The following is a 9,311-nucleotide window of genomic DNA, read 5'->3' as shown; positions in this document are numbered from 1 at the left end:
TGGGCCCGTGTTTACTTCACACAAACCCCCCCCTCCCTCACACCTCGGATGATTGAACCCACAACGTGGGGATTGAGAGAGAGCATGCAAGGCAGCTGCCAACATAAGCTCAAAATTGCTATGAAGACCTTTTTGCACGGCATGCCAAAAGTGGTTTCTCTCTTAATCCACTCCAGAAATTATCTGGAAATCAAGTTGTTGTTGTGTTGAAAGAAAATCAATGTTAAAGAAATCACTAAGGTGAGGACAATGAGTGGTCTCATCGGTCGAGATATTCCAAATGCCTTCATTTCCATAAAGATTCATGTGATGCTTGCAGCCAAATTCCTTGCTAATAGAGAGAAAATGTGCTTGGCAAGCCCATCAAGATGTCTCGTAATCATAAGAAGGTTCTTGTGCTCATCTGAGTCATTTGGGTGTAATTATATGAGGACCTGGGCTGCTTGGCAAGAAAAGGCTAAACCAAATGCATGCAAAGAAGAAAATTAGGAAAGGTGATAGGGACAGGTTTGCAAATGAAAACTAGGAGTGGCATTGTTATAGAAAACGCAAAGAGGGAGGTGTGTGTGTGGCCGACAATGCCAAAGAGGAGAGAGAGTCGGGCTAGTGTTGGCAAAAGCGAGAGAGAGGGAGAGGGAGAAAGAGCTCTCCCACATTTCCTCCATCATCGTCAGCATAGGCATCGAAGCTTCGAAGTTGCTCACTGCAGAGGACCTACCTGACCCTCCATTTCCTTTCTTATCACTTTCTCCTTTCAAATCTCCTCAAACAAAAAGGGACGAACCTTATCCTCTTTAAAGATAGTAAAAGAGGAAGGGTACCGTAAGAAAATTCTCGCTATATACATATACATATGTACATGTCATTAGTGGTATATATGTATATGTATATGTATATGTGTATGTTGCCGGAACTTTGGGAGTTGAGGAGAAGGTTTCGGCAACAGTTGAGGGGAATAATTTATTGCCGGAACCTTCTCCTCAACTCCCAAAGTTCCAATCTACAAGTCATCAACTCACCATTAGTAAAAATAGAAAGACAACACTATAATTAACCATCACGCGCGAGCTATCCCAACTGTAGTTAACCACATACAACAAGAGTGTGCTCAGTCTTGTAACAACCCTCGCTCTAGGGATAGCAACTGTCCTCAGTTTCTCAATAGAGAAGCAATCGTGAGTGATGAAATGTGTGGAGAATATCTAGGAATTTTTGAAAAAAAAAAATCATGCATCCATTTAGCATCTTTTCTAGGGTGGCCTTTAAAAGTCAAAGGATAACAATTATAGACAATGCTAGTGTGTGTAGTGGTGGTCTCATGATCAACCATTTTGGTCAGAGATGAGTTGCTCTTCTTGATCTACAAGTGTAGGTGGTTCTTCGTATATATGATGTGTAGGTAGGGGTCCTCTTAATAAACTAATGTGAAATGCATTGTGAATGTGCCAGTGTGAAGGTAATTAACTTTTAAAATACATTACAAGGTTAGGTCTCCTGTTTAAACATACTTGGGCATTACACCATGACCCAAAACATAGCGACTATGCAAGCATGAGCTGAGGACATGGAGAATGGACAAAATCCTAACATTCCTCCTGCACAGTATAAAATCCATAGGAAGGGCACAAAGAGTGTCCAGAAATGGGATATTTGAAAAGAACGACTTCACTCAAAAATTAAGTACCTCATGGGGCTAGGAGTCCGATGTTACAATGTAGAGAATTGGAAAATATGCAGTACCCTATTTTCTTGTTGAATTGCACTTTTTAGGAAAATACTTCAATGCAAATAGTGGTGTATTGCATTAGACACACAAGTTTTTGTCTCTATTCTCAAATTGAGTTAGCATGGTAGCAGTAAATAAATTAGTGATACAAGTATAGTAGCAACTGAATAACATGGCATTTGGCTTTTCCTCCAATAAAAGTTCAAACAACTGGAAATTGAATACTTACCTTGAGTTTATTGATTTGGAAGTTTAGAATGCTTCACTCATCTGCACTAGAGAGAGATTGCTTTTGGGGTCTGTCAACATTGGAATTAAAAGTGGCCTTTGCGCCTTGATTAGTAGCATGAAGATTGAAAAACATATAGCATGTAATTGTAAAAAACAAACCATAATTTCCACGCAAGTAGCCAGTGATCAATCTAGCCGCAATCTGGCAACTTATCAATTGGATAGCTTCCAAAGATGCAGGGAGTGAGATGGTACAATTTTCAAAGTGTGGCTTGTGATATGGAGGGACAAATTAAAAGAACTTGTCGGCTTGTAAATATAGGTATCAATGAACATGGTGTGCAATCTTATAACTATGCGAGGTAAAGAATATGTATAGAATTAATTGACAATTGTCAAATAAAAAGAAGGAGAGAAATTAAATTACGAGAAGTCTGCATGAATTTTAAAGATACCCATACTAAATCAAAATTGACAATATTTGGTGCAATCTAGGCTTCATCTCGTACAGTGCCCATGCGGTGAATTTGAAGTTGTATAGTTGTGTTTTGTGTCAACTGCAGAAAGAAAGAGAAAGAGTACAACTACATAAGGTGTAGTGCTAGTCATATTTAAAAAAAAGTATAATTTTGTGAATTCTTTACACAATGAGTGATTTTCTAGTAGAAGAAGAGTCAAAACTCTAGAGTTGGATCATGAAAGGGCGGTGGTAATGCGTGTGCTAGTCTCCACCCAACTGTGCTATCTTATAGCCTCCCCCTAGCGTACAAAATGTCCGGCCGTGCCGGTGGCCTTGCCCGTAGGACCCATGTCCTTACATTACACCCCCCCCTTGGGGAGGACGAAAACGAACGTAGGAAAACGTTTCTTAAGTGCAGAGACATTATTTTATGTAGAACCTTCTTCAAGTCTATCTAGCCATTTTACCAACACCTGTCGTCTGACACGATGTCTGGTGCGAAGCTCACGAGAATCCAAAATCTTTTTGGGCTCATGAGGGATGCTTGGCGGTTCGATAAGGTCAACTAACACACCTGTGTCAATGACATTATCATTCTGTCCTAGCTGTTTTCGTAAACGACTAACATGAAAAACAGGATGAACTCGTGAGTGCTCTGGAAGAGCTAACTTATAGGTCACTTGACCTATACGTTTGAGAATGGTAAACGGTCCACAATAGCGTGGTGAAAGTTTAGCAACTTTTCCCGTCTTCAGACTTTCTGAATGCTCCGGAACTTTGAGGGAAACCTTGTCTCCTTCGAAAGTAGCAAGACGACGATGTTCATCTACGCACTACTTATATCGATCTTGAGCTTGCTTAACATTCTGTCGAGCAACTCGAAGCATGTCAAAATGGTCTTGGAGAAAATCCTTCGCTTGTTGTATCTTCTCCTTAGCCAACCCCACCGTAACGGGTGATCTAGGTTGAAATCCATCCAAAAGCATGAATGGACTAAACCCTATAGTCACATGCTTTGAAATATTATAAGAAAATTCCAATATAGGTAAGTAGTCTTCCCAATTGGTTTGGTTCTTGCTAACGTACGCTCGGAGCATATCCTCTAGCACTTGATTAACTCTTTCGGTTTGACCATCCGTTTTTGGATGATCAACCGTAAGATTAAGTTTAGTTTCCAACTTTTGGAACACAGCTCTCCAGAAGTGATTATCGAACTTTCGATCTCTGTCACTAATGATACTAGCTGGAAGACCGTAGATTTTATATATATGCTCTACAAATAGCCGTGCTAATTTTGGTGTCTTAACCATAGTCTTAGTCAGAATGAATCGACCCATCTTTGTGAGACAGTCTACGTTTACCCAAATGGCATCATGGCCACAATTTGTAGTAGGTAGTCCTACTACAAAATCCATAGAGATACTCTTACCTTGTGGAATCTCTAAAGGATGTAAAAGGCCACCTACCTTGAGGCACTCTGCATTATTAACTTGGCATTGTTGGCAATTTAGTACGCACTCTTGAACATCATGATGTAAGCCCAACCAATAAAATTGCCGTCGAACTAAGGCTATAGGTCTTACAAATACCTCGATGACCAGCACTTGGACTATCGTGACACTCAAATAAGATATGGCGCCTAGTGTCCGAGTCCTTTGGCACACATACTCTACCCTTGTGGAGTAAGTAGCCATCATCAATGGAAAAATTCTTCCATCGCTTAAGCTCTTCCTGAATAGGGGTGGAGCTCTGTGTGTTGGAGTTTTTATCTGTGCGTGCAGAGACATGTTGATCTGGCTGTTTAGAGACATGTGAGTGTGAGGGATCCCTTTTTAAAACTGCACTCCGCACTTTAGCATATGATTGATCTTGTGCACACTTGCCACGTAATGACTCCAAAAACCCACTCTTTAGTTCCATGAAAGCAAGTGAATTAATTTGAGGCATCCGACTTAGTGCATCCACTACTATATTATATCGCCCCCCCTTGCGATATCATAGCTTACAATCATAATCTTGAAGGATTTCGGCCCATCTAGCTTTACGGCCCTTCAAGTCCATTTGAGTAGTGAACCATTTGATACTCTCATGGTCATAAACTACAAACTCAGCACCATATAAATAGTGTCGCCACTTTTGTAAAGCGTGAATTATGGCATAGAGCTCTCTCTCATAGATAGAATAATTATGTTGAGCTCTATCTAAATTTTTACTTTCAAAGGCTATAGGTATTCCCTCCTAGAGAAGTACCGCACCAATTGCTTTATCACTAGCATCAGTTTCTACCACAAACGGCTTAAGTGGGTCAACGATTGCTAGGATGGGAGCAGTGGTTATAGCTACCTTGACCTGTTCGAAACTGCGTTTTTGGGCTTCTTCCCAACAAAAGGTCTTACCTTTTGTTTTTGATTTTGCTTTAAGTTGATCCGTCATAGGAACAACGATTTTGGCATAGTCACAGATATACTGTCGATAAAATCCAGCCATGCCTAAAAATATTTGAAGCTCCTCAACCGTGTTGGGATGTGGCCATCGAAGAATAGCAGCGACCTTGTTAATGTCCATCTTGATGCCAGAATAAGAGATCACATGACTGAGGTAAGGTATCTCTGTTTTAAAGAAATCGCACTTGCTTTGCTTAGCATACAACGCGTGAGCTCGTAGCTGTTCATGTGTTTATCTTCAGTCTTATTGTAAATGAGAATGTCATCAAGGAAAACCACAACAAATTTTCCAAGATAGGGATGTAAGACACTATCCATGAGTGTCATAAATGTAGCTGGAGCATTGGTTAGACCAAAAGGCATAACCAAAAATTCAAAATGCCCGAACCGTGTTTTAAAGGTAGTTTTGGAGATATCTTGTAAAAGGATATGCACCTGGTGGTATCCTGAACGAAGATCTATCTTTGTATAGTATCTTGACCCATGGAGTTGATCAAACAACTCATTTACTCTTGGCAGAGGATACTTGTTCTTGATGGTTATGGCGTTTAATCCACGATAATCTACGCACATGCGCATAGTACCATCTTTCTTTTTTACCAATAAAATTGGTGATGCCCAAGGCGAAGTGCTAGGTCTAATGAACCACGAGCGAGGTAGTCAGCCAACTGACTCTCAACCTCCTTGGCTTCTTTAGCACTCATACGATAAGGTGGTTTACTCACCGGTTTAGTGCCTGGCAGGACATCTATGCCATGTTGCACATCACATGTAGGGGGTAAACCCGGTGGTAAATCACTTGAGAACACATCACTATAATCCGAATGAGTCAGTTTTTTCCATGCAAAAGGAGAAAGTAAACTAGAGTTATGTTGGGATGGAGAATCTTGTAATTCCTGTAATATTTGTTTTGCAACAGTTGCACGTTGCTCTATAGAATGAAAATTGAGAGCACTTTGCTCGATAGATTTGTTAACACTTTGTTTATCATTAGAATTCATTGCACTTTGCATACCATTACTAGAATTCACCGCACTTTGCTCTTGAGAATTCACAAGACTTGGAGACAAGTAGTAACACAAAAAGACTTCATCTATTAAATCTGCTTTCTGCAAAATAGAAAGCTCGGCTATACATATAAGAGGTGCAGATGGTATATTTTTCTCACCAAGCAAAAGCACACGTTTACCATTGGCCATGAAGGATAAGGAGTTGTGTTCATAACTAGTGTGCAATGTGTTTCCTAAACCATGCAACCACTCCCATTCTAAAACTACATCAGCACGGTCCATGTTCATAACTTGGAAGTCAAGGGTCATCATATGATCTTGAACAATAAGCTCAACCCCTTGAACTACCATGTCCCATACTTCTTTATCATTTCCAGACATCTGCTCCACCACATACTTGTGAGAGCAGGGAGTTTGTGTAAGCTTCAATTTCTTGACAAGCTTATAGTTCAAGAAGTTATGAGTTGCACCATCATCCACTAAAATACGAACACGTTGTCCGTTAATAGTGCCATGCATCTGAATCAAATCATGGGGGCCAAAGGTGGGCTGCCACACTGAAGCAGGCACACAACACTTGTGCTTTTCTTCCATATGAAGAACCTCTACAACATAATATTTAGGAGATGAATCTAATGTGAGGCGTTGCACAGTGTGCATGGCCTTTTCTTTGCCTTGCAAAAGAGGACAATCTTTCTTGTTATGTTGGTCCGAAAGACATTTAAAACACAAATTGTGTTTCTTCGCACGCTCAAAATATGGAGTGCTAAAAGACCCACGTGGAGTATCTCGTGAATGCTTAGGCTTCTTAGCCTCTTGTGGGCGTGGAGAGGTAGATTGTCTCTTATTCGTCTTGGAACATGTGGGAGATCTACCTCGCCATTGGCTCTTAGACACATTGCTCTTAGCAAAAGCATTCTTAGAGTAGGGAATATTTCCTTTCCTCTCTTGGTCATCATCATATCTTTGAGCATGACTGATGGCTTCTTCTAAAGTTTTTGGATGTTGGGTCTTGACATGAAGACGATAGTCTTTGTCAAGACCCTATTAAAACCCCGTATCTTTTGGAATTCATCTAGACCTTATAGTTTTAATATGATTTTCCGATACTTTGAAAGGTATTGTGTGAGAGAGAGGCCAGACATGCGGCATGCATCCCATGCTAACCAATTCTTATCTTCTTCATTGGAGTCCAAAAACTCTTTGAAGAAAGAAGCTTGAAACACAGCCCAACATGGAGGACGAGCATCTATTGGAAATGTCATCCACCACTTATAGGCCTTGTATTTAAGTGTTGAGCCAGCAGAGGATCACACCCACATTTTTGCTCACACTCATCATTTTGTAACCATTGATTGTAATAAATGTCTTTCCGACATTAATTTTGATTTGAGCCATTCATTAAGTAACGGGACTCAATTGAGTTTCCAGCTTGTAATCCCGAAGTAATTTCACTTGCTGATGTAATTAGTTAGAGATGTTCTCATCTCCAAGGTTGAGGTATATAAGCCAAAGTTTTTGTAACCTAGGTATTTAGATTATTAATCAAAGTGAGTTTTTGAGCGTCGTGACTGTGTCTGAGAGAGAGAGAGAGAGAGAGAGAGAGAGAGAGAGAGAGAGAGAGTCTTATCTACTTGCTACGCGAGCTACGGAGCCACCATTGGAGAAGCGACACCGCCATTGTGTTAGCAACGGCGAGAGCTACGCCCAGATACCAAGAGTGCACGCTATCGGCTTCTATGTGTGGTAAGTTCCTACGATCTTCAGTGTGAGTTTTCTTCCAACTCGTGTGTCGGAATTGAGCATGCAGCATATCTATAGAACCACAACGAGTAGAGCTACACATTAGTACCATCGGGGTCAAATTTCGGTCACCTGTATATTTCGGCCTGTCCTCATACGCGTTTACCGCACAGAGTGGTTATAGGTTGAGTTTGCAGTTCAAGTCTTTAGGGTGTTGTTCTTACCTAGTGTATAGACTTCCCCTTGAGTTTGAGATCGATTCAATGATTCTAGATCCTATTTCGTATAGCATTCGTTCGTAGTACGGATTTCAGTCACTTGCGTATTTTAGAACTTAGATTTGATTTCCTTAGTAGTGATTGTCATTAGAAGGTCGAGTAGGTGATTTGACACCCACCTAGTTGTTTCCATGCGCCTGCGGGTCAAGCTCCGTCCTCGTCTGACAAATTCTGTTGTTGGTTGAGTTCTCGCTATTTAGCTTCCGCTAGCGGCGTAACAGCCTTAACATTTGGCGCCGTTGCCGGGGACGAGAGCCCTAAGTAGGTGACCTTAGACTAATCCTACGAGGTGAGTCGTATAAACTCCTTTGTATACTTTAGTTAGAAAAGATCTAGGAGTGGTGGACTCCGAAGATCTCGAGAGATACTAGGAAGTGGGGTATTCCTGGGTCTTCCGTGTTGACAGTATTTTTAGTTTAGCTTAGATTTGTTTGTTGTTTTGTTGGTGTTGAGTAGTTGTTGATAGAAGAAGAATTTGCTAGTCCGTGAGTGGCAGTGGATCTCTTTAAAATCACAATCACCAAACCCATTTCATGATTAGGAATAGCTTAGGTAGGACTTCATTTGATCCTGATCTAGAGCTAGTAATCATTGGAGTATTTGCTTGATATGGTTGATTGCATGTTAGATCACTAAACCGTCGAGTTAGTAGTGAAACTTGCAATAAACAAAAGTCAGAGAAATTTTCTGTGTATCTGGGAGTTGCTGAGCACTTGAGAAAGCTTTAGGAAGGATTCTGTGCCAAAAAATTGGAAATCTGCAACTTTAGACATCATACGCGTATGATGTCTAAATGACCAAACAGAGACCAAAACAGAAATTTTGACTTTACCAGAGTGTTTAAAAGGGGGGTTATACCCTAATTTCAACTTAAAATTTCAACTTAAAACAAGAGCATTAACACTCAAAGAAACCCAAAAAGACAAGTCGGAGTCCAAAAAACGCAAAGAATAGGAAATTTTGGATTCAGATCTTGTTTTTACATTCAAACCTGACAAAAACACTTGAAACTCAATTATAAACATTGGAGAAGGCTTAAAACCAAGAATAGTCAAAATCTGGGACAAAAGACATCATACGCGTATAATGTCTTTTAGCACATCCATTGCTTATTTTTGATATCTGACCTGACAAGATTGTTACAAACACTGTAGAAAGCATAAATATCAAGTCTTGACCCAAATTGATGAAAAAGATATCATACGCGTATGATGTCTTTTACCTAATTTTGGACATATTTTGATACTTTGCCAACACAGATCCATTGTAATAGCTATCTAGAGGTTATATTTCAAGTTTCATCCCATTTGGATCACAATTGACCCAAAACAAGTCAAAAGCGAAAAATTGCCAAGAAAAGCCTAAATTAGCCATAACTTGCTCAAACAGAGTTCAAACTGAATTTTGTGAGTGGACAGA

Source organism: Adiantum capillus-veneris, chromosome 3, assembly GCF_014529385.1.
Source record: "Adiantum capillus-veneris isolate H3 chromosome 3, ASM1452938v2, whole genome shotgun sequence".
Lineage (NCBI taxonomy): Eukaryota > Viridiplantae > Streptophyta > Polypodiopsida > Polypodiales > Pteridaceae > Adiantum > Adiantum capillus-veneris.
This window is presented reverse-complemented; position numbering follows the sequence as displayed.